This window comes from Mus musculus, chromosome 2, assembly GCF_000001635.26.
Source record: "Mus musculus strain C57BL/6J chromosome 2, GRCm38.p6 C57BL/6J".
Lineage (NCBI taxonomy): Eukaryota > Metazoa > Chordata > Mammalia > Rodentia > Muridae > Mus > Mus musculus.
The window spans coordinates 60,053,424-60,077,894 of NC_000068.7; the positions used below are offsets into that span (position 1 = coordinate 60,053,424).

Consider the following 24,471-nt stretch of genomic DNA (forward strand, 5'->3'; position numbering starts at 1 on the left):
ATTTACAGCCTCCAAGTTAGAATATCAATGATTTCCAACCATTCTGCAAGCCTGCTTTTCACCTTGGCGTCACCTCTGTAATACATCTACGGCAGATGATGAATCTCCTCACACACAGGCACCCAGAGGTTTTAAGTTGCCCTCTAATGCCCCATTTTCATTCATGCTGGGCTGCAAAGGAATTATAAAGTGCATGTACCTCTGGTTGCTTTACTTACATACTTTAAGTTAGGCATATTCATAAAATGTTAAAGCCCAAAAGACTCCACAAGGCAGTTCTCAATAACGACTTCCGAACCAGAACAACAGAACGCTGTCATGTTTTCCTGCTGGTGAGACGGCTCAGTGCAGTAAGGCCCTTGTCACCACCCCCATCCGCGCTAGTCTTCTGGACTCACAGGGCGGAAGGAGAAAACCAATGTCCACAAGTTGTTCGTCCTCTGACTTCCACACATGGTATGGATGTACATGCCCACATAAGAACGTGCACATAGACACACATAAAATAATAAATAATTATTAATTATGTCATTTAATAAAATCTGCTACCTTTTGGAGGGTGGAGCTATGAATCCAGTGCCTTCCTTGCTCGCACTACAAATCCTCCTACAATAAATCCTTATCCACTCAAAACTGTTGATTTTTTTTAAATAAAATCGCTCATCTCCTTAGAAAGTGACATTTACAACAATGATGTAATGTCTAGTTTTATTCTTAAGTCAGTGCTGTGAACACAGCAAGCAAGCCAAATCCAAAATAGAATGAAAAATTTTTAATTATATTCTGTTGTTTCCCACTATTTTGTGTTCACTAAAGCTTTAAAGACAGATGGTTACTATCAAGACCATTAAAATACTTTTGGGGGAGGGCATGTAGCCCAGTTGGTAAAGTGCTTATCCAGTATATACAAAAGTGCTAGTGTGGATCCATGACAGCATATGAACTGGGTGGTGGTACAAGTCTATAATCCTACTGGAGACAGAGACAGGAAGATTAAGAGTTCAAGGCGCCCTCAGTTACAGAGTAAATTCAAAGCCAGCTTCCCCATCCCTTCTAGACAAATATAGCATATTTGTCTACTACTATCTTTAAACATAGGCATACACTTTTATTTAAAATATCACTCTCTTTTTATTTCGAGAAAAGGACTCACTTAAATAACCTAGGCTGGCTTTGAAGTCAGGAGCCTCTTAGCCCAGGTTCCCGAGTGCTGATACACAGCCATGTCAGGCTTGAGACATTACTCCTGCCGGAAAGTAAGTGTTCTCTACAGAACAAAGGAAGAATTAAAATCTGCGGACATGCAAACTATTATGGGGAATACAAAAGAGTTTAAAACAAGGTTCTTGGTCTTAAGCAAATAATAAAGTCTCTGGTGAAAGAGCACCTGAGTTGACCAGGCGTTTTCCAGTGTGGGAAGTGTAACTTGATGGGAAGCACTGGATCCGAGTCGGGAGAGTTGTGTCTGTTTATGCCTCTGGTCTCAGCACTCCAGATACTTTCAAGTCCAGGAAAGTCACTTAGCAAAAAGTAGAGTGAGTGGAAGACGTGACGTACACAGCCTTCCTGCTCCGGCATCCCACAATAAGAGACGCAAACGATAAAGATGCCTCTTGATTCCAGATTTTGCAATTCACACTCCCTTTCTGCCAGAACCCAAAAGGAAATCAATCTGAGTTGGGTATTCCTGGATGTGCAGCATGTGACTACACAGAGATGTGAGAAAAGATTTTTCCACAAAAATAAGAATAACATAAATAAACGTGAGAAAAAAGAAGTTATGACTTCAGATATGCTAATGTGGTGGTGTTATCCACAAAGTGAGAAGAGGAGACATTATCCTGGAAACAGAAAGTACTTAGTGAACAGAGCTGTCTAAGCATGAGCTGGAGACTGTAGTGGACAGGGAAATAAAGGACTTAAGCAATACAGGAGGTATATCACGTCCTCTTAAGGGCTGGCTGCCTGGAGTCAGAGAGAAAGGGTAATCTACAGAGATGCCAAGAGGCAGTCTCCTTTTAAGGTGGAAACTGGTGACTTTTACACACAATTGCTAGCAGGCCTGAAACAGGATCACTCACTCACACACACACACACACACACACACACCTTCCTGGTTTTTGTTTGTTTGGTTTTTGTTTTTCAAGACAGGGTTTCTCTGTCTAACTCTGATTGTCCTGGAACTCACTCTTATAGACCAAGCTGGTCTCAAACTCAGAGATCAGAGATTCCAACTGCCTATGCCTCAGGAGTGCTGGGATTAAAGGTGTGTACCACCACTGACTGGCAGATCCTTCTTAAACCAACATGAGAGAGAATGAGTGAGTGAGGGAAAGGGAGGGAAGGAGGGGAAGTGGGAGAGAGGGGAGAAACAGAGAGACTGAGACATAGAGACAGACACAGACAGAGAGAGAGACAGAGAGAGAGAACACACCAAAAGAAAATCACCTAATATTAAAAGAATACTAGATACAGAATTAAGACACTAATGCCACAGTCTATGCCATAATATACGTGTCACATAATGTCACTCTGAGGTTCTCTTTTCTCCAAAGTGAGAACACTTGACTTACAATGCTCTTCAGTCCCTTCAGCTTTGTGTGTAATGCATGATCGTCCTTCCTCTAAAGATTTCAAGTTATGGAGGTGGCCAATCTTTTAAAGATCTTAATTCTGACAGACTGAAGACCCGAGAGAAAGCACTATATCAAAACAAAACAAAGGAAACCAGGAGAGCCTTTTCTCCAGCAGGTGCACGCAGTTACACAGCAGCTCAAACACTCAAGGCCGAGTCAGCTGCTCTTCAAAGCCTGCTCTGCCCTTGCAGCCGGCCACAAACACATTCCTTAAGCACCCCTTGGGAGGGCATAGGAAAAGCCTGGAGAAAGGAGAAATAGACTCTTTGTGTGTAAACATAACTTGACTAAGTAGATTCACAAAGGAGGAGGAGGAGACATGTGAAATAGTAAAACCTGCCTTATAAATGTGATCAATGCCAAGGAGACTGTCAATAAAAAGTCAGCAGAGTGCTTCATGTAACAAGGGAGGCCACAGGTAAATTAACATTGTACTGACACACTACATTGCTATTTTGCATGAAGAGTCCTCATAATTTCAAGTAAAAACTTGGGGGCTGAAGAGCTGACTCAGTGCCACATCCCAGTACCCACATAGTGACTTGAAACCAGCCCTAAGTCCAGTTCCAGGGGCTCCAACACCATCCTCTGACCCCAGCAGGTACCAGACATGCACATGGTATTCTGATGTATATACAAAGCAGAATGCCTATACACATATAATAAAACTGTTTTAAAAAGCATTCATATTTGTTCCCATGATATGATATTTACTTCTGGACATACAAGTGAAATGAATAATTTTTATTACAAATGGAGTTCGAATTTAAATAATGTTCTGTAATGATTTTTATTCCAAACACACATTTTCAATTTGTGATTTTAATTTTGATAGAAATGTAATTGATTTTAAGAAACATACAAATAGGGGTTAACTTAAAGCAACTTACTTTATTTCATTTAAACAGTATGATGATAAATAATTAAAATCATATTCCAGAGCTTTTTAATTCCTCAGTATTTATTTGCCATTAACATTATACTCAACCCAAGACATAATTAAATTAGCAAGTACTATACCCACTCAAACATGATAAATTCGTATTCTCTGGGGGGAAAATATGTCCTTCTACCCAAAGTCTTGGACCTACCAAATCATTTCTTTCTGATTGAAATACACCTTTATTTTATTTGAGAAATAAAATGACTAGTGTTAAGGTTTGTATTTAAAGATCCCCCACGAGCTCCTGCGTTGAGTGCTTGGCTCAGTGGCTGCTGGAAGCATGAGGAGGACTCTGAAGTCTTTACAAGGCAGTACACACCAGGTGGAGAGGCCACAAGGATGAAGACGGTGGTTACAGGTGCCGGGTCCTGCTCTAGCTCTCTCACCTCCATGCCTGCATTCACACAAAGAGTCCATCATGGGCTCCCACTGACACCAGCACTGCCATACCCTTCCTACCGGACTGAAAACACAAGCCTTTCCGCCCTTGTGTTTCTGTTGAGCATTTAGGTCACACCAATGCCAAAGTAACCAACACAGCTAGTAAATGTCATTTTACCAAATCAATGTTGCATGTGTAAAAATGATCACAATACAGTAGTTAAGACAAAAACATCTAAGAAAACAGTACTAGCTACAAAATACATGGATAACTTTAGCTAACAACTCCAACTTTCTCTTCACATAAAACTTTCATACAAGCCCTTGCATCTAGAGTTACTGTAACTGTTTATAATTCTTTGGATAGTTTTCAATGTATGATGTATGAAAAGATGTAAGTGACTTATTGTTTATGGTAATATACTATTGGTCCCCAAGTCTAAAATTATTAATATCTTATCTCTAAATGGCTCTTCAGAAAGCAGAAAATAATTGAGTCACAGTATTGTGAAATTATGCTGTATAAACATTTGCTGAACACATAACCGATGCCTACAAAGACACATTTTAAAAGTCAGTCAGGTGAGCAGACAAGACTGGGGACTTAGATCCCAGTACCAGCAACAGACAGACTGGGGACGGCAGTTTTGTCCTAACGAAGCTCACAATCCATGATAGGAATCTTTTCCTAAGATTTACTTTTATTGTCAATTATGTGTATCTCTGGGTGGTTAATGGAGGGTACGCATGTGTGTGTGCCCACAGGGCCAGAGTCACCAGGTCCCCACGGAGGTGGTCACAGAGGCTGTAAGACCCTACCATGGGTGTTGAGCACCCTGGATTCAGTTTTCTGCAGGGGCATTATGTGCATGCTCTGAACCACTGAGCCATCTCTCAGGGATTCATAAAATAGTTTGAAAAGTTCATATTTTTGAATGGGATAGTAGTGCTTAAATTTCCAATTCAGTAATAAACAATGGAATATCTACCATAAGCATACCTCATGTGTAGTACTGTGTACAGCAATCAGATGCAAATGTTTAATCCCTGTCATAGCTGAGCACTGATGCAGGTGCCACGATGGCTTGATAGTTCTGAAGCATGAAGTGCAGCAGTATGGAACTGAATCCCAGGGCTGGGATTACAAGCACACACCGCCATGTGGGAATCCCATAAAATTCAAACCCTATTTTTTTGTACAATTGCACCAGGCTATCTCCTTGGTCCCGTTTTATAACCATAATCCTGTTTTCAAAGAACTAATTGGCAAAATTTGCTAAAGAGCCTCCTGTCAAACAGCAATTCTTTTACAGTTTTGCTTACATTATTCGTAGTACCTTGTGTGTGACAAGCAGAAGCTCAGACGCCCAGTACCCCAGCCCCACCACCAAAAGTCCAACAACTTAAAAGTGTGGAGAATGAAAGGCAAAAGGAAACAGACAGGAACAGGGTAATGCAGACACTCAGCATCTGTGAAGTTGCAAACCCAATGTTAATTTAAATATATATACTTAATACATGCAAGCTATAGAATATTATATAGCAAGCCCAGCTTATCAGTCCCGAGTCTACAGGATAAGTGGCTTGCTGCCACTGCCCAGCATGATAATAGTTCAAAATTGAAAGTAGTTTCTACTGAATGAATGCTACTTTTGCAAAATGTTCAAAAACTATGATGGAACCATCCTGGGTCAGGAACTGCCTGTAATAGCGTGACAATGCTTTTCAACCTTTATTATGAAAACCAATTCCACTTCTGTGTGTGTGTGTGTGTGTGTGTGTGTGTGTGTGTGTGTGTGCACGCGCGCACACACTTGCATGCATGTATTAATATATATCTGTGGAAACTTATTATAATTAGAAATCATAAGTGCTTTCAAAAGACAGTTTCCAGTATCAGCACCCATGGTTCAAAAAGCAGACACACATACATGTGGCACCCCATGGTTGACAAAAGGCAGACACACATACATGTGGCGCCCCAGGGTTGATATTGTGATCATCCTTGATCGTTCTTTCATCTTACTAAGTGAGGCAGGGTCTCTGGATAGAAACCAGAGCTCTCTGCCATAACTGACTTCCCACCTTTCCAGGGCAGAGCTATAAGCAGGCAGCCACACCCATGGTGGTACACACCCTTATTCTGGGCCACGCCTTCTGCTGGAGACCTACATAAGGGCACTAGAAGAAGGAAGATTCGCTCTTCTTCACCACTTGTACTTACTTGCCAGCACATCTGTTAGAATCTACTTCTTCAGAAGACTAGCTGAAACAACTGCCCGTGTGGGATGGAACAACTACTAGATCTGGGACTTGTTTTGTCCCAAACTGACCTTGAACTCAGAGATCTCCTTGCCTTAGTCTCCTGGGATTAAAGGCCTGTGCTGCCTTGCTTGGACCTAAGCTTTTCATAGCCACTATGCTTCAAGATCTGCATGCCAAGATCCAGGTCAGAAACCCGTGTCTTCCAGCCTCAAGATCTGGATCACAGATGAGCCCTTCAATTCTGGATTGTAGTTCATTCCAGATATAGTCAAGTTGACAACCAGAAATAGCCATTACACCCGTCTTTTAATGTTCATAAGATATATTATGTACATTTTTCTCAAGATATATAGTAATTCTGTTCTATTCATTTTATGTCTCTTTTTCCCTGGACTATAAACTTGGAGAGAATGGTAACAGTGTATTTTCTACTTTTCTAAATTTGACAAGTTAAAAAGAATACAATGTTTATCGAACCAAGATAATGGGACTTTTTTAAGTATGCTACAAGTGTATAGCTTAGGGACAAAATCATGAAATAATGACAGAAATATATATTCATACAAAGCCTGAGGATTTATCATTATGATTTAATGTCACTAATGAATTAAACATGGTTGATTCCTTTACAGCATCCAATATAAAAAGTATTACCTATGAAGCAATCGCATTAAACATTAACCAAGGAGGTGGATACAAATCTAGGGACAGGAAACCTCCCAGTGGCTTTACTTTACTTCACACTTAGAGGCTATGGCCCTAGGGACTGAACCTAAGGCTTCACACCTGCTAGAAAAATGCTCTACAATTGACCTTACCACCCTGCCCCCACATACACACAGTCCTGTGACTACCTCTGATAGCATCTGCTGGTTTCTATTCTCCCTGCATACAATATCCCTGCCTTAATGATGCTGTAGCCCTATCTCCTCAGGTCTGCTGTGGCTGGACCCTCTTGGGAATTCACTTCTCAATGCAAGATCACTTTATCAAGGGGGCCACCCTAACTTTTAAGTGACTACTGCCCTAGGTTCAACCCAATTGCCTGTAAGCAGGACCACATCTTTCTCATTTTTGAAGTAATTATCAATATTTGAGAATATTTGTTTTTCTCTTCTTCCACACTCCAAGGTGAACTTAACACCAAAAGAACTTTGTCCTACTAACCACATCACCAGTACATGGACAAAGAAGACAAGATAAACACTCTGTAAATATCTGTAAAATGAATAACAGCATGAAGGAATGACTGAATGTGTATTGATAGTAATGAATGGCTCATAATTCTTACCTGGGAAATATGTGACAGCAAGTAATTTTCCATTGGGCATCCAGCTGCATATCTATCCCATTACTATCTATACTATAACTATGTTACACAAAAATAAAGCTAAATAAGACCAAGAATAGTAGAGTAAGCTGGTTTAGTTGTGTGACTCACAATTACCTTGGAAGCCATACTATGTGTTCATGTGCTTTTTCGAATCAATAGAATGAGCCAATGGTATCTAGTTCATACTTCTGGAGGCTGGAGAAGACAGTAGAGAGTACTTCTGTCTTGCTTTTTCTTGAAACATAACATTGAAGAAGACATCATATGTTGAATATATGTATGTATAGAGAGGGAAATTTCCATGCCTACCCATTGTAATTAAATTATCATGTTAAAAGTTCTTAATTCAAGGGGGTGGTGCCCTATAATCCTTCTTATAGAGAGGATTATATAGAACTCTTACAGTGCACAGCTTAACACTGTCACAATGGCAATTAATCTATAAGATGAACTTTGGAGGTGACTGTTAAATCATAACAAATTAGTTTATCTATAATCCTTTTCTTCTATTATATTATTTGTCATTTAAACACATAGAAAATATTTATTGACCATTATGCTTGGTTTTCCTTATACATATACTAAGGCCTTTTAAACACAAATTAGTTTTACATTGAGCACATTATAATAGATACATCATTGTCTTTGACTAAAAACTATGAACGTAAACCTTAGCTATAATACTTCCAAAGTGTGTCAAATTGGAACTGTTACTTTATATTAGTAAGTGTAACAAAATAACACATGGAAACTGTCTGACACATAATTCATCCCCATAATTTATTCTCAGTTAACAAACATTGAAAGGTAGAGAACATCACAGGGGAAAAAATCAAATGTCTTTGTTATAAGAGATGTTGTTGAGTTCCTCTGTTTACTTAGAAGCAATAGATGAAAAACAAGCTTTAAATGACGACTGTAGGGTGACTGCATTTTCACAGTGTAAGATGATAACCCATGAGCAGGTTGGGCACTCAGGAATTATCTGTTGAAGTAATAAGGCACCAGGCAACTTCATGTTTCAGGAACTACAAGCTTTTAATTTGTTTAGTTTTGGGGTTTGGTGGCTTTGTTCATTCCTTCTGAAACTGATAAGTCTCAGTAAGTTGCTTGGCCATGTTCCTCCTACCTCAGCCTCCTGAGTAGCTGGAATTACAGGTATGTGCAGCCATTTAAAATTTCTTACACATCTAGATTGTTTTAGGAATAAAGTGGCTCAAGCGCCAAACACGCACATTCATCAACTATGGTGTAAGTTCTACCATCTAACCATCACTTCATCTGAGCAAGCTGTTTATCCTCTCTGCTGGATAGTTTTATATCAATTTGACACAAGCTACGTCCTTTGAAAGGAGGGAGTCTCAATACAAAATATGCCTCCATAAGATCATGCTATAGGCAGACCTATAGGTCATATTTTTAATTAGTGATTAATGTGGGAGATCCCAGCCCGTTTTGGAGGGGACACTCTAGGCTGGTGTCCTGGTTTCTTTAAGAAGCCAGGCAGGCTAAGCAAATCGTGGGGAGCAAACAAGTAAGCAGCATCCTTCCATCCTACATCAGTTCCTGCCTGCCCTCTTTGGCTTCCTGTCATGAGCTCCTTCAGTGATAAACAGTGACGTGGAAGCATAAAGCACACACACCCTTTCCTTGGCAAGTCGTTTTTGGTCATGTGATCCCAGCAACAGTAACCCTAACTAAGACACTGTGTCCTGAAATGAGCTTATTGGGGGCTACAGAGAGTTCCTAAGTGTGAGTTACTGACAATTTCAATATGCTTCAAACAGAAAAGCAAGGTCTTAGCTTATGCCAGCATTACTCATCTCTGGTTATCTGAACACAATCCTTGCTTTCTAGATGACAGTCACACATGATTCTATTCTTCAAGCTCCTGTTTTTCCTATCTAGTTACCTCTGAGTTAAATTAAACAGAGATTAATTTTTTTACTTCAACTTACCATCTAGGATCCTTTCATTTAGTCTAAAGAACTCTCATTAGCATTGCCTTTAGGGTGGGTCTACTAGTAACAGATTAGATTTCTAAATTATGCTTGAAGACCTAAAGGAAATCAAAGACAACAGAGAGAAATCAACAGGGGGGAAAAATGAATAAAATAACATCAATAAAGAAACAGAAAATAGAAAATGTAGAGCTAAGAATAACACTAGTGTGAAAATTCACTATGCAAATTTTTAAAAGATGCAAGAAAGGAAAAACAATGAGCCAGCCAAGGCCAAGGAAGAAGACCTGGTCTGAGGTACAAGCAGCATAAAGCACAGTGAAGAGAGCCCATTAATTTGCAACATCATCAACTGAGGTAACACTCATTGTGGGTAAGTACAAAAGAGGAGAGAAAGGAGCACAAACACTGTTTGAAATGAGAATAGTGACATCTTCCCTAATTTGAGGAGATATATAAATCTACAGATCCAACAAAATCAACAAACTCCATCTAGAAAAGTGAGTCCCCACCAAGACACGCTGAGACCTGCTGGATGGGAGAGGCAATGATAGGTGAGACCCTGCTTCTTAAAGACTTCAGGCGCGTGCAGAAACAGCTGTATCTCCAGCCAACAGTTTTAAAAGCAAAGAAGCAACTTATGAAGGATGAGTCCCCAACAAGATCAACAGCTAATTTCTACCCAAAAACATAGGGACCAGAAGGCAATGAAGAGTGTTACGGAGCTGGGTGTTGGGACACACACCTTTAATACCAGCACTTGGAAGGCAGTGCCAGGCAGATCTCTGTTAGTTCAAGTCTGGCTTGTTCTAAATAGCAAGTTCCAGGCCAGCCAGAGTTTTAAGGTGAGATCCTGTCTCAGAAAACAAACAAACAAACAAACAAACAAAACAAAACAATGCTAGGAAATAAGCAATAATAATTAAAACAAACCAATACTACCATTGAACCAAGAATTCTGTATCTGATAACACTCTGCACAAGCAAGACAGCACCGTGAGCAGGGCTGATCAGAGCAAGCAGAGGTCCTAAATTCAATTCCCAGCAACTGTATGAAGGCTTACAACTATTTGTACAGCTACAGGGTACTGATATACAGAAAATAAACAAACAAATCTTAAAAAAAAAAAGACCACATAATGGGTAGATCTTGCTATGCAAGCCTAGGACCCAAGTATAAATCTAGTACCCAGTAAACATCCCAGGGGCACAGCTGCCTTTAGGCCCTGCACTGTGGGCCAGAAACAGGTGGATCAGCAGAGCTCGCTGGCCAGCCAGCCTAGCTAAAAAGAATGCTGCACCAGTTAGTTCTCTATTGGCATGTGTTTACTTGACATTTATATCAGATTTTTATCAAGTCTCACATTTCTAATGTCACCATTATTAGTTATTATATTCATTGCAGTAATCTTCGAACAGTGGTGTTCATATCCATGAAGCCTGAGGCAGTATGAAATGAACTGCCTCCATATTAGAAGCTGTGGCGGTTTGAATGAAAATGGCCCCCATAGACCCAGAGGGAGTAGCAGTATTAGAAGGAGCAGCCTTCTCTTGTTGGAATAGTTGTAGCCTTGTTGGAGGAAGTGTGTCACTGGGGCTGGGTTTTGAGGTCTCAGCTGTTCAAGCCAGGCCCAGTGTTTCACTCTCTTCCTGCTGTCCACAGGTCTGAATGTAGAAATCTCAGTTCTTTCTTCAGCATCATGTCTGTCTGCATGCTGCCATGCTTCCCACCATGATGATAATGTACTAAACTTTTGAACTGTAAGCCAGCCCCAATGAAATATTTTTCTTAATGAGAGCTGCCATGGTCGTGATGCCTTTTTACAGCAATGAACCCTAAGACAACGCACTCTGTGAGAAGAGCCCTACAGGTTTCACTACTGGCTCTTTGGCAGTCTCAGGCATTCCTAATTTCAGAAACACAACAATACTGGAAGTAGGCCAGTTAATCCTACTTTTTTAAATGAAAGGAAGAATCAAACACCTCTCCCATCTTTCACTGATTAGTCTTAGTGGGGAAGGCATATTGAAAACTGAGCCTGGCAGAAAGGTAAGCCTCTGTGTTGAATGGCCAAGTTATGAATGCAGAGGCAAAGTTCCTCAAGGAAACTGAGATGGCATTCTAGCGACTGCACAGACCTCTACTGACACAGAGCAGGCAGCCCAGACACACGCCCTCAGACAAACCTTCCAAACCAGCGTCAATGCCTGAGGGCTGAGCGCAGCAGCAGTGTCTGGCCGTCTTCACAAGATGTCTGAAGCTACAGAGGATGGCTTCTGAGACTTAAGAAAGACTCTGCCTCTACAGTATAGCAGTGAACAGTGAAGCATCAAATACAGATGTGGAAAATGCAGCAAATTTTCCTAAGCAACTAAGATAACTGAAGTAGGTGCCAATCACAACACTAAGTGCAACTTGGCCTCATTTGCTTCCAATTGATGTGCTGAAGACCAACGGCACAAAGTAGCTTGAGGAGAAAGAGTTTATTTTAGCTTACAGCTCTCAGTCCGTCGTGAAAAAAAAGTCAAGGTAGGAACTTCATGCAGAAACCTGGAAGCAGGGATTGGGACAGAGGCCAGGAAGGAACAAGGCTCAAACAGCTTCAGATGCAGCTCAGGACCAAACTGCCCAGGAGCAGTCTTCCTACTGCGCTGGGCCCTCCCACATCAATCATTAATCAAGAAAATACTTCCACAGACTCGTCTACAGACCAATTGGAGGGAGGCACTTTCTTGACTGAATTTTCCTCTTCCCAGATAACTTCAGCTTGTGTCAACAAAAAACTAACCAATACGTAGCTGTCCACAAAACAGCCTTCCTTTAGAAGGTCCCCTTATGACTTTTATAACATCAGAAGAGAGGTCCAATACCTAACTTTATGGCCTAAAAGTTCAGGGCAATTCTCTCATTGCAGGGTAATCGCGCAAGCTGTAGCCAACATTAACTTAGCAGTCTGACCGCCCTGGAGCCCTAAGAATCATCCTAGTCCTACTTTTTGCTTTTGCTCTATGAATAGAGAAGGAAAGACCTGGATGACAACGATTTGTTTAAAAGGTTTGATAAATAAGGCTGTCGAGGCCTACTCTTCACAGAAAGTGATTCCTTTAAAAATATTACTACTGGGGTAGGGGAAATGATGCAGGGGGTAAAGCATAAGGGTCTGAGCTTAGGTCCCCAGCACCCACATAAAGGTCAGCCTCAGCAACTCACATCTGTAACTCATACAGGATGAAGATACGGGCTTGCCCATCCCACTGGCCAGCCAATCCAGCTAAGATGTGTTCTCCAGGTTCAGTAAGAGACCCTGGCTCAGGGCTGGTGAGATGGCTCAGTGGGTAAGAGCACCCGACTGCTCTTACTGCTCTTCCGAAGGTCCAGAGTTCAAATCCCAGCAACCACATGGTGGCTCACAACCATCCGTAACAAGATCTGACTCCCTCTTCTGGTGTGTCTGAAGACAGCTACAATGTACTTACATATAATAATAAAAATAAAAAAAAAAAAAAAAAGAGACCCTGGCTCAAGAGTGCAGAATGACAGCAAAAGACACCTGGTGTCGACCTCTGGACTCTGATATAGGCAGGCACACTGGCATGAATATTTGCATATATATGCATGGACCACACACGAATATTACTATGTGTTGATACTAGTTACCCAGTGAAATGTAAAATAAGCTCTGTGTTACTTTCATGCCTGTCAACACAAGATCTACTGTGCAACCCGTGATACAAGAGTGACTTTTAACTTATAAGCATCACCACGAAAGAAAGACATTTACTGGAGCTATATGCGCCATAGATAATTACTTCTGTAATTACTATTTTTATGATTTTATTTCATGTATGTGGTTACAGATGGTTGTTATCAGCCATGTAGGTGGTAGGAATAAAACCAAGATCCTCTAGAAGAGCAGTCATGTTCTTACTACTGAGCCACCTCCCCAGTCAGATAATGAATTTTTGGCAAAGTAAATTGAAAACCTGTAAAGGAGCAGGGAATGGGGGCACATGATGCATGGGGGCACATGCCTACCACCCCAGCATTCCAGAGGCTGAAAACAGAAGATCACAAGTTTAGACCCATCCTGGGCTACTTAGCAAAAACATTGTCTCAAGAAAGGAAAAATACTTTGAAAGATTCCAGATTTTAGGTATCACTAAGAACATCCATGATTCGTGGGAAGAATTGAAAATATCAGCATACGTGTGCAAACTCCCGAGATTTTGGGAGATATTGATTACAGCCCTCAGAGGTGACTTTATGGCTTGAGATTTCAGTGAAGGAAGCAAACACGGTGTCTAGTGAAGGTGGCAGCTGAGTTTCCATAGGATGTGGGGAACGTGACTCTAATGCTACAATACTGCCATGAAACATGATAAAGAACTGTTTGTTATGAATGAGCAAATGACAGAAAGTGAGATTAAATCTCCTCTGGGGAAAGATACTACCAAGAGTGCTAAAATGTCACGGAAGATTCAGGATATGTGACATAAACATAATAGGTAAAGCAGAGCCCGACTGAGACAACTCTAATTTTCACAGTTCTACTATGGGTAAAATGCCATCACACAGCACCAGCTGCTACAGAGAAATCTTCTGTTTCAAGCTTCATTCTCTTAGTTGAAGACGGTGCCACAGACTACCACCTTAGCCAGTCAGCATCCATTAGTTCTTGTCAGGATAAGACCCTCTAGCAGCAGAAAGACAAGGATGCCCCGAGGGCTTAGATAATGACATTTTTTAAAGAAATCAAATACTTTTAAATGTAACATAACCATTTTTTGTAAAGATAGTGCTAAAGTATAGCTAAGAGACCAGATAATAATATAAATATAGTTTACAAGCACTAGGAAACTAAAAAAAAATGTGGTTACTAGCTTTACTGCAATATTTCCTTTATTAGGGTGGTGAGGAACAAAACCCTTTGTATTAATTTTAGCTTAAATGAAAGCAGCAGTATACTTGCAAGATATCAAAACCCTAGCAAATGTTTAACTCTACTCACCTAGCGTGTGCAAAGCTCAGAGTTCCACCTCTTCAGCAGTGCAGACATCCCTCCTTTCTTCCTCCCCTTCCCCAGCTTTCTCTCTTCTATATATTTAATGTTGACAGATTATCAACACACTAAGAAAGCAAAAGGCCTAGAAACTCTCTCTACACAGGCCACTCTGCTGCACAAATATTAGCTGGGTTATTGGTAGGTACCAGATAATATTACCTCCTCTGCTGGAACTGTGAGAGGGGATAAGTACACTCTGTGCCTTCACTGGGCTAGAAAGGGTTAATCCGGGAAATGACTGACGACAGCATCAGCATACAAGACATCCCAGAGCTTTACAATAATGTTATAAAACTTCACTTGTACACAAGCCACTTTTGAAGAAAGAAAAGACTTACAATGAATGCCCTGTACCAACTTAGGTAGGTCCTTATCCTAAGGCAATGTAGACAGACAAAACTATGGATAGAATGAAATCTTCCTCTGGCTTCAGGATCTTACCCAAACATGACGCCAAAACAAATGAGCAAATGTGTTCACAAAAAAGCTAGACAACCACCAGATTTCAATTTGGTATCACATGATGGCTTTATAAAACTTAATCATTACACTCATTATAAACAGGGCTCTGACTGCTACTTTCCTATTATTTTCTGACCTAGTTTCTTGGCTAAAGACAACTCAAGGGAGAAAGGGTCTATTCAGCCGACACTTCCGAGTTACAGTTCATTACAGTCCACTTAAAAGGCAATAGAAACCAATGTATGCACATGAATGGTCAGCTTGCTCTAACCACTTACGCAGTCCAAGTCACACACACAATTCCTACAATGAGCAAGGCAAGATGTTAGACTGCAGAAAAACAAATAACACAATTCAATATGGGGTACAGAGCTAAACAAGGAATTCTCAACTGAGGAATCCCAAATGGCCAAGAAGTACCTAAAGAAATGTTCAACATCCTTAGTCATCGGGGAAATGCAAATCAAAACAACCCTGAGATTCTACCTCACACAAGTCAGAATGGCTAAGATCAAAAACTCAGGCAACAGTCCTCCATTGCTAGTGGGATTGCAAGCTAGTACAACCACTCTGGAAATCAGTCTGGCGATTCCTCAGAAAATTGGAATTGTTCTATCTAAAGACCCAGCTGCACCACTCCTGGGTATATACCCAAAAGATGCTCCACCATATCACAAGGCTATGTGCTCCACTATGTTCATAGCAGCTTTATTTATAATAGCCAGAAGCTGTAAACAACCCAGATGACCCTCAACAGAAGAATGGATACAGAAAATGTGATACATTTACACAATGGAATACTACTTTAAAAATGAGAACTTCACGAATTTTTCAGGCAGATGGAACTAGAAAATATCATCTTGAGTGAGGTAACCCAAACTCAAAAGGACATACATGCTATGTACTCACTAATAACTGGATATTAGCCCAAAAGCTCTGAATACCCACAAACCATATGAAGCTTAATAAGAAGGAAGACCAAAGTGTAGATGCTTCAGTCCCACTTAGAAGGGGGAACAAATAATTACAGGAGGCAGAGGCCTGGATAGGACGGGGAGGGGAAAGGAAAAAAGGTGGGGCAGGATCAAGTATAGAAAGAGACAAGAAAATCCAGATGGCCAGGAGAATGAATAGAAACATGTAACAGTAGAGGGAGTAGTGCAGAGATGGGGGGGGGGGGGGCTATAAAATGTACCAGAGACCTGTGAGGTAAGAGACTCTCAGGACCCAAAGGGAGGGACCTTAGATGAAATGCCCAACAGTAGAGAGATAGAACCTGTAGAGACCATCTCCAATATATAGGCATGGTCCCCAGTTGAGGGATGGAGCCATCTACCCATCTCAAAATTTTTAACCCAGAATTGTTCCTGTCTAAAGGAAATGCAGGAACAAAAATATGGAGCAGAGACTGAAGGAAAGGCCATCCAGAGTCCTCCCCACTGTCGGTTCCTTCCCATCCCCAGACACCAAACCCTGACACTATTGCTGATGCCAAGAAGTACTTGCAGACACGAGCCTGGTATAGCTGTTCTCTGAGTGGCTCTGCCAGCACCTGACTAAGACAGATGCAGATACTCACAGCCAACCATTGGACTTTTCCCCAATGGAAAAGTTAGGGGAAGAACTGAAGGAACTGAAGGGGATTGCAACCCCAGAGAAAAAACAGTACCAACTAACTGGACTCTACAGAGCTCCCAGGGACTAAACTATCAATCAAAGAGTACACATGGAGCGATCCATGGCTCCTATTACAGATGTAGCAGGCAGCCGTGGGAGGGGAGGTGCTTGGTGCTGTGGAGGCTTGATGCCCTGAGAAGGAGGATGACAGAGAGGTGAGGTGGGGGTGGGTGGATGGGTGGGGGAGCACCCTCTTAGAGGCAAAGGGGAGGAGAAAGGGGTGGGAGGTTTGTGAGGGGAAACCAGGTAGGGAACAATATTTGAAATGTAAATAAATAATGAATAAGAAAGAAAGAAAGAAAGAAAGAAAGAAAGAAAGAAAGAAAGAAAGAGAAGAGAAGAGAAGAGAAGAGAAGAGAAGAGAAGAGAAGAGAAGAGAAGAGAAGAGAAGAGAAGAGAAGAGAAGAAGGAGGGAGGGAGGGAGGGAGGGAGGGAGGGAGGGAGGAAGGAAGGAAGGAAGGAAGGAAGAAGGAGCAAGGAAGGGAGGGAGGGAGGGAGGGAGGGAGGGAGGGAGGGAGGGAGGGAGGGAGGGAGGGAGGGAGGAAAGAAGGAAGGAAGGAAGGAAGGAAGGAAGGAAGGAAGGAAGGAAGGAAGGAAGGAAGGAAGGGAGAAGGAGCAAGGAAGGGAGGGAGGGAGGGAGGGAGGGAGGGAGAAGGAGCAAGGAAGGAAGGAAGGAAGGACGGAAGCAAGGAAAACAAAGAAAGGTAGGTAGGTCAGTTGATCGTCAAGGCCGTATCTTACAGGCCTGGTATTCCATGCATCTCCTAAGTGATTTTAGAGAGTAAGTGACAGCCCTCACAATTCCACCCCTCATCAATCATAACACATCAGTTTTGAAAATGATGTGCTATGCCTTAAAAATCAGTCCCACCTGGACAATGTTGCCAAGTTCCTTCAGCTCAAGATGCAGGCTGCCTCCCAAGCCCTCGGACTACTGCTGAGCTTGGCTTGGTCTGCTGCTCCTAGGGAAACGTGTTTCTAGGCAGTTGCTTTCAAGGCTTGCTTCCTTTACACTTGGACTGGAGCCTTGCGTAAGTGGGGCTTTGCTCTCCTGACTCCTCTGTCACCGGGAAGATGACAGCAGGCATATCCACAGTGGTGTAGATCTCAACAACCACAGCTGGCTTCTCAGCACCAGCCCGGCTCTAGCAAAGTACTCCATCATCTCATAATTTAACTTCACTTAGATTGGCAGGAGCTAAGTAAATAAAGCCAGATTAGTGGCCAACATATCACAAAATAGTCCATGTCCCACTTCCTGATAGACTACTTGTTCCCCTCTGAAACCTCATAACGTAGGTCAGAGCTATCTCCATCTCCCCCATCACTCCTACCTGCTAAGCTACTGCAGAACGACCCATCAAGCCAGCACTCCTGGGTAGCTGGGATTACAGGACTAAACCTCCAGGAGGGAATGGCTTGATTTGTCTGGAAAAGGCAGTGACTGGATATGGTTTTTCTAATCTCCTAAAACTCAAACTACCAAAAATAACAGTAGAATTCAAGTAAGTAACAAGGGAAAAAAAAAAAAAAAACACACAAACAAACCCTACGACTTTTCCCAATGGTAGAGGTTTTCTTTCTAAAAACTGAAGCTATCTTAGTGTTAACAAGGTTAGCTTAAGCCATTCATAGTAACACAAAACCAGGAGTTTATGCAACACAGAAATTTAAGTCTGCCACAAGAAGAGAAGACGTGAAACGCCGGGGCCAGCCAGGTGCATCAGGACGTTTGGAGACTTCCTTTATTCCCCCCTCAGCACATGGTCTCCAGCCATGGTCCAATTACCACAGCTACATTTCAACAAGAGAGGAGGAAGCCACAGTGCCCCACCTCTTCCTGTGAGGAAGCCTTCTATTCAGCTGGACAGATCGTGTCTACCATCCCAGCTCTCAGAAGACAAACAGGACAGCTGTGAGCTGAGTCCAGGCCTTCCAATAATGAGTTCCAGGCCAGCTAGAGCGACACAGATTTCCTTGTGTCTCAAACGACAGAAACACAAGCAGGGCACACTATGTACACACCGTCACTGTTTACTCCTTATGCTTGGCTGCAAGGGAAACTGGGATGTCTCTGTCCAAGTAGAGGTATACTAGGGACATAACTCAGAGGAGCGAGAGCAGCGGACAGACAGCATGCACATGTTATTGCCAAATCTGATCAGGTTTTCCTTTTATCTGGGGACAGATGCCTAACTAACATTATAATTTATAACCTGACACTGACATTTCTAATCATAGAGACACTGTAAGATTATATTATTCTAAGTATCAATTATGAACTTAATTTCTATTTGTATAGATCTACAAATTTGAAATAACATTCATAATAAAATTACCAAGGAAAAGGGGAATTTTAATAGAAATACGAATTAAATTAATTGTTGTTGTTGTTGTTTGGAGACAGAATTTCTCTGTGTACTCTTAGCTGTTCTGGAACTAGCTCTATGGACCAGGCTGGCCTCAAACTCAAGAGATCTGCCTGCCTCTGCTTACCAAGTGCTGGGATTAATTAGGATGTGCCACCACTGCCCAGCAAATTATTTATTACTTATCTTCATATTTTTAAATGTGCTTTGGTGTTTTGCCTGCATGTATGTCTGTGTGAAGGTGTTGGATGCCCTGACACTGGAGTTACAGACAGGTGTGAGCTGCCATGTGGATGCTGGGAATTGAACCCAGGTCCTCTCCAAGAGTAGTCAGTACTCTTAACCTCTGGACCACCTCTCTGGCCGCTCTACTTAAGTTAGTTAAAGCTTGTTTATAACAGATCATTAAGTATATAGTAAAATATTAAGTAAAATTATTTAAAAATACAAGTAACTATAGTGATAGCCATCGTAATGGCATTCAATGCACACAAAATTGGATGCAAATAAAAATGTATATATTCTCTTAGAGAAAAAAAGTTGGGGGGATTTGAGAAGAGAGAGAATTATTCTAAGCCAGTGAAATAGCTCAATAGCTACAGGTGCTACACCCCCTGCATGATGATCTGAGTTCGATCCTTGGGACCCACATGTTAAAAGGAGAAAACTGACTCTTACATACTGTCCTCTGCACAACATATGCCCCCAGAGGCATGCCCCCTCAACATACGCACACAACCTCTTAATGGAAATATCCTATTATGCTTTGTATAGATGCTATGCAGAGACTTTTAATCAAGTTACAGGATAATCATAGAACAATAATATAAATTATATCAGAACAAAACAAAAATAGACACTTGATATCTTAGGCGAGTAACTGTAGATAATGTATATGAGAGTCAAAAGAAGTTAGTATGTGCTCTCATCTGTGCTAAGTGCTTTGGGAACATTATTCCTTCTTACACCCCTGAGATTGAAGTAGAATTCCTAGGGAAGAAAACCTGAATCTTCAAGTACAACTATTACATAAACCACAGAGGGAAAATATAACCATTTCTAACCCATGTCCATGCTCCTAAATTCTGTACACAATATCACCCCTCCAACTCTATCCATATTCTAAGGTCCAGGCAGAACTGTTCTCAAGTTTATTCTGGCCTAGAGGTTAGCATTCTGGTCAAATAAGATTGCCTTTCCCAAATAAAAGGATATTACATCAGTAGCTCTAATTGCATGCCTCCTTGCTAGAAATTAAAGTATCAGGAAGGCTGAGATGCATGTGACTCTGATAAACTTATGTATGTTATAGATACATATGGAGACTCAGGACATCAGACTAGCTTGTAAGGGGTGTGATGTTCAAGTGTGAGGACCTGAGTTTGATCCCCAGAACCCATATAATAAGGTGGGTGTGGTAGCCACACTTGTAATCCCAGTGCTGAGGAGATAGTGGCAGAGCCCTGGGACTCACTGCCTAGCAAGCCTAATCTAATCTAGGGGCCTCAGGTCTTGGTGACCAAGCCTGGCTCAAAAAAACCATCGTGAGGGCTGGAGAGATGGCCCAGTGGTTAAGAGCACTCACTGACTGCTCTTCCAAAGGTCCTGAGTTCAATTCCCAGCAACCACATGGTGGCTCACAACCATCTGTAATGGGATCTGATGCCTTCTTCTGGTATGTGTGAAGACAGCTACAGTGTACTCATATACATAAACTAAATAATTCTTAAAAAACAAAACAAAACACGGTGAATGGTTCCTGAGCGTTGATACCATGGTTGCCTTCTGGCTTCTACTCATGTACCCAACACACATGTACACATATAGGGGCATGCACAAATATAGATAGAAGGTGGAAATTTATGGAAACAAACATGCAAGGGCTATGATGAATTGTGAATATCGTAAAATTTGATGTGTAGGTTTTTATAGTTGAGTTCATGTCTCTTAGCAATCTATAAAGAAGCAAACCACAGTTAACACAAGTAGCAAGCGAGAAAGGTAAGACATTCTATTTAAATATTGGTACAACCCTTTCAAATAGACACAATGCATCACTTCATAGTTGACTATACCAGGGCATAAGGTTACAAAGTAGCACACAGTGACCTCATTACTTACACTGACATCAACCTAAAACCTATCCTCCTTCCTGTGTACCCTGTTCAATACACACGCTGAAATCCTCATTCAATTTTAATATAGGGGAAACTAAAGATACTAAGTAATTCAGCTACCAATATGTTTATGACTACCAACAAACACTTGCTGAGTACAGTAGAAAGTACAGGGAAAGGTTGATGTATTCAAAATCAATCCAAAATATAAGAGTCAATGATCAGTAAAATAGAACTAATAAAAGTTAAATATTACCAAACTGTTAGGGAGAGAGAATCACTTTCAATTAGGATGATTAGGGAAGCCCTCAGAGAGATGACTGAATATACACAGAGCTTTAGGAGAAGATATGCTTGCATCAGAGTAATTTTTTAAACCTTGAAAAGAAAAAAGAATATTCTATATAAAAATAATGATATAAGAATGGTATAAGATCGCCGGGTGTGGTGGCACACGCCTTTAATCCCAGCACTCGGGAGGCAGAGGCAGGCGGATTTCTGAGTTCCAGGCCAGCCTGGTCTTCAAAGTGAGGTCCAGGACAGCTAGTGCTATACAGAGAAACCCTGTCTGGAAAAACCAAAAAAAAAAAAAAAAAAAGAATATACAAAAAAAAAAAAAAGAATGGTATAAGACATATGTAATGCAGCATATGTCATTTATATGGGATACAACATTAAGTTATTATCCTTGAATGTTTTGATGTATTCAGGAGCCAATCAGGATATCCAATTAGAATATGGATCTGAACTAGTAAGAAACAGCAAGTCACTAAATATCTTCTAATATGGAAATCATTTTTACAAGACTGGACTTAGGATCCTGCACAAGCTTTGACGGAGCTGACAATGCTCCTAACCAAAAAGCAAAACAAACCAGTGAAAGTTGTAGTACCTGTGTGGAGTGTAGTATAGAGGGAAAGGAGGGCAATTGTAATTTCCTTTTTTTTCCTAAAAATTGTTAAAATATTTTTAAAATATATACCTGTATGTTATAGAACACAGAAATGTTGCCTGTAGCCTTAACTTTGCAACGCTAAAGTCCACAACTTTACTCCTATGCCATCTCCTGATGTCATCCGTGATATCGCATGGATTCCTGACTGGATCCTGTTCTCCCCACTGTCTGCAGTAACTCATTATCACCTTTCTCCACCCAGGCTTGGTGGCCCCCAAAGTCAGTGCTCTAGTTCCCTCTTCTCTCCTGACTGGAGGGTGTGAGCAGAGACTCACAGCCCCGCCACTGTCACAAAGTAAAGTTTCTAACCACAACCACTTAATCTCAAAGGAAGACTTCTTGTCTTTACTTAGTGCCTCCTCCTGAAATTCCTGGATTTAGAACAAGTGCATTTAGCTACTTAATAATTATTTAGCTACTTAATAATTTTAACTTGATTAACAGCAGGACATGCTGCATAGAAAGGTCCCACAAAAATGCTTTAGTATGTTGTTGTAAAATATTCAGTTAGGTCAATGAAACTCTGATGATTACAAACAAAACAAAACAAAACAAAAACCCCCTTAGACACAATGTGGTGATCCAGCGCTTGCCTAGTATGAGGCCAGGATTCCATCCTACCACAACAAAGAGTGAAGACAAAGGGAGAAAGGAAAAGGAAGAGCAAGGGAAAGGGGGAGGGGGAAGAAGAAAAGGGTGTATTGAAGAGAAAGTAACACTGCTTCCTTAAGCATCAGTGGGACAAAGCAGTCAGAAAGCCTTCAGGGAAAAAGAAAACTTCTCTAGTCAGCACAAAGCAGCAAACCTAAAACAACTTCCAAAAGAAATTCTGTGTGCAACTACTAAGCTCTCCTGCATATGGCTTTGTCTTATGATGATTTTAATGCCTCTGCTAAGGACTGCTTCTATGCTTAGTTAAGAAAGTGTGATGAAAGGAGGTCCTATAAACAATTTCCTCAACGCTCATTCTTTTGTTACTCAGAAAGATACCTCTTTTTTTTATGAGAAAAATAAAATGAAAAAAGATGACAATATGATTCACAATGAAATACGCATGTAATAATTTTAGTTATGAATTAAATTTTCATCTTAAATTATTTTAAAGTTCTTTAAGGCATTTTACAAGTATTTAAATGCCTAGGAATATGACTTATGAGTCACTGAAAATGTAAACATTCAAGTGGCTGGTGGAGAGACGGTGGTAGTTTACTGATAAACATCTAACTTGGTTCTTATTCTCAGAGAAACAAATGGACTTAGAAGCTGAACAGTCACCGGTCTTACTGTGTCAGTGTGGTCAATCTTGTGACATCACTGTTGGGAAACCTGCAACAGAAACACAGAATTGGCAATCAGCTGAATCACACTGGAACATTTCAGAAGCCATTTCCTTAGAACTTGTCTGAATTCTCCTTGAATTAACCTAACATGAAGGAAACACAAAACTGCCAAGACACAAACGGGAACAAAGCTCCTGCCGCCTTCAGTGTGGCAGGGCGGGCTTCGTCCAGAGACAGCAACATTACTTAGAGAGTAGCCTATAGGGCATGCGGTCTACAGGCTTGGTCTATCTTCAGACAGTCATCAGGAAAAGAATCGCTGGGTCTTAAATATATCACAAAGGACTGATTCTAAGCACTTCCTCTATGATTAGTAGCCCATCTCGCAGTCAAAATGTCATTTACTGAAAACAGGAGAAACTGCTACACACTAATCCTTATCAAAGATTAAAAGTATATCTCTTGGACGAATCCAGTGTAAGCCGGGAACCCAGGGGAAACTGCACATTAAGCCACTTCCTAAGCTGCTAATGACTTGCAGTCTATCCCTGAGAAATCTGACCTTCTAGAAACTTCTTCATTAACAGGGCTTTATTTAAGACATCTCTTAAATGCTTTAGTATTAAAAAACAACACACTGTCAGTGTTTTCAGGTTAATAGCTTTCATGTGTTGCTTTAACAAATCCTCATAATAATCCCTTCAAAAAAAAAGCAGAAGATGAATAATCTTCATTTCACTCTCAGGGAGAAGCTTGCAACAAAATATGAGAATTGGCCACACAGAAGGAGCTGTCATGGCTTCTGTGAACACCAGACATACATGTGGTGCACTAGCAAACATGCAGGCACACTTGTGGACATAACAAAGCAAAACAACAAAATACAAAACAAAGGCCACTCTGATAGCCCACTCCACACTGTTAGCACTGAGTTCCTGAGCAAAGATGCCGTGAGCCCTGCTTCTAGAGACGGAACCCAGCAGCTGCTCAGTGTTCAGCTAAGTGAGAGAGCAGGGAGTTGTGGCGGTC

At 41.1% G+C, this 24,471-nt stretch overlaps 1 protein-coding gene across 43 annotated transcripts in view; it reads right to left on the reverse strand.

Annotated features, from left to right (window-relative positions):
* The window catches only part of Baz2b (bromodomain adjacent to zinc finger domain, 2B), a 310,551-nt gene that overhangs the window by 154,061 nt on the left and 132,019 nt on the right, over positions 1–24,471 (reverse strand). For 27 of the 43 annotated variants that reach the window (XR_001783145.2, XM_017319098.2, XM_017319095.2 and 24 more), the window contains one exon: positions 23,447–23,488. The exons of 9 other annotated variants lie outside the window; for them this stretch is intronic. The gene's annotated coding sequence lies outside the window, so the exon portion shown is untranslated. Of the gene's footprint in view, positions 1–17,592; positions 20,758–23,437; positions 23,489–24,471 lie in introns of those variants that run through there. 7 more of the 43 variants (XM_017319096.1, XM_030251835.1, XM_030251828.1 and 4 more) reach the window with 2 other exon arrangements.